At 54.4% G+C, this 2,469-nt stretch overlaps 1 pseudogene; it reads left to right on the forward strand.

The window, feature by feature from the left end:
* Positions 1-430: 430 nt before the first annotated feature.
* LOC146801719 (eukaryotic translation initiation factor 4E type 2-like) lies at positions 431-2,146 on the forward strand (annotated as a pseudogene).
* The last annotated feature ends 323 nt before the right edge of the window (positions 2,147-2,469 follow it).

Below are 2,469 nucleotides of genomic sequence, written 5' to 3' on the forward strand. Positions count from 1 at the left end.
CCTTCGCTCGCTGCCCGCTGCTCCTGGGAATTTCCCGCTGCTCCTGGGAATTTCCCGCTGCCCGCTGCTTCTTGGAATTTCCCGTCGCTGCCTCCCTGCGGCCCCGCCCCCCTGTGATTCCATTCGCCGCCCCGCTCCCGCCACCCAGCTGCTCCTCCCTCCCGGCTCCTTACTTAAGGGGACCGTAGGGGACCACAGAGTGTGACCGCTCAGCCCTCCACAGGGCTTGGTCGCCCCACTCACTGCTGCCGCTCCTGCCTGCCTTTGCCGCCTCCTGCCTGCAGATTCCTTCGCTCGCAGCCCGCTGCTCCTGGGAATTTCCCGCTGCTCCTGGGAATTTCCCGCTGCCCGCTGCTTCTTGGAATTTCCCGCCGCTGCCTCCATGCGGCCCCGCCCCCCTGTGATTCCATTCGCCGCCCCGCTCCCGCCACCCAGCTGCTCCTCCCTCCCGGCTCCTTACTTATGACGCCCCCAGAGCGACCGCGCAGCGGACGCGCGCAGCGGGAGTGCCGATTGAGCGCCGAAGGTGCGCCAAAGGTAAGCCCGTCCGAAACCCCCGTCTGGCGCGTCTCCGGTTCCTCCTCCTCCTCCCTCCCTCCCGTCTGTCAGCGGCGCGGGCGTCTGCAGCTGCGGGCGCCGGGTGAGTGGGGAGCAGCGCCGGCCCAGAGGAGGAGAGCCAGCGAAGGATGAACAACAAGTTCGAGGCTTTAAAGGATGATGACAGTGGGGACCATGAGCAGAATGAGGAAAACGACACACAGAAAAACGGTGAGAAGGAAAAAACGAGAAGGAGAAGAACCAGGGTGGCACAAAGAGAAAGACTGCTGTTCCCGGTCCATCTGAACATCCTCTACAATACAATTACACTTTCTGGTACTCCAGGCGAACGCCGGGCAGGCCCACAAGTTCACAGAGCTACGAACAGAACATCAAACAAGTCGGCTCCTTTGCTTCTGTGGAGCAATTTTGGAGGTTCTACAGTCACATGGTTCGCCCAGGGGACCTGACGGGACACAGCGACTTTCATCTCTTCAAAGAAGAAATTAAACCCATGTGGGAGGATGATGCAAATAAGAATGGTGGAAAGTGGATTATTCGTCTGCGAAAGGGTCTGGCCTCCCGGTGTTGGGAGAACCTGATTCTTGCTCTCCTCGGTGAGCAATTCATGGTTGGAGAGGAGATTTGCGGTGCTGTTGTATCTGTTCGTTTTCAGGACACTAATGGTTGAAAAGAACAAAATAGTATCTCAATCACGTCGGGAGCAGCAGACGGGCACTGATTAAGTTTAATCAATCGGTGCTTGGTCCCTGATCCTCTGAGAGGAACAGAAATGATGTTAGGCCTGCTTTGACGAATTATGAGGCAGTAAAGAAGAGTGCCCCTCAAGCCAACAAAAGGTGCTGTCGCAAGAAAGTCAACTATTTTGGCAGCGGATTCTTCATCACTATACGGACGGTCAGTGGAGCATGTGAAAGACTTGAAGAATGTAGAGGAGGGTGCCCTCAGCAGACGCAACTGAGACTTCCGTGAATGGGAACAGTACATGAGGTTACTGAAAATGGTTTTTAACAGGAGGACATTATCTCCATCTGGAACAAAACTGCCAGTGACCAAGCGACAACCGCCAGAATCCGCGACACACTGCGGCGAGTGCTGAACCTGCCTCCGAACACCATCATGGAGTACAAGACGCACACCGACAGCATCAAGGACAATTCAAGTTTTCGAAATACAAATTTGGCGTTGTGAAAACAAAACCGCATGGACTCCATGTCTTCTCTCTCCATGATCTTTCCAGCTGTGGTTTCCTGTCTCAGTCTCAATCTTCGCTTTGTTTCATTCCCCCTTTTTGCCCATCCTCTTGCACTAAACCATGACCCGGATATTCTTTACTGCTTCCGCTATTCTCCAGCACTGACTAAACCGGAAGACGCTACAGCTAAACATAGCCATTTTGGTTTTTATTTTTTTTAATGGGGGAGGTTAGTTCTATTTTATTTAAGTCAGCCTAGCGACCCCTCAAAAGAAGCTGCCTTTTTTTGTCTCCAGCACTTTGTTACTTCTGTCCGTTTGTTGCACAAAGAATATATTGTGAATGAATGTAAATTCAAGACCCTTTACTGTGGCACATCAATACGAAAGAGCATCTTTGTACATAATTGTGTTCTGTTGTCAGAGAGCCACAGCACTCGTGTTTCAGCTCTGCCATTAAATTATTGGGTAAGCCCGTCTGCGCCCGTCCGCGCCTGGACCGCGCCCAGCACCAGACCCCCCGGTCCTCGCCCTCGCCAGCACACCCTGCACATCTACGACGCCAAAACCCTCCATGCACTCAACGCCGGCCGAAACACCGCCTGCTACCGAGCCACCCTGAGACGCACCCACGGACCCTTCACCTGCCTGACCTGCCGCTTCACCGGCCTCCGACCCAACACCGCACCTGCTAAACCGAGCCCCAGCAACAAACAC

This window comes from Triturus cristatus, chromosome 8 (genome assembly GCF_964204655.1).
Source record: "Triturus cristatus chromosome 8, aTriCri1.1, whole genome shotgun sequence".
NCBI lineage: Eukaryota > Metazoa > Chordata > Amphibia > Caudata > Salamandridae > Triturus > Triturus cristatus.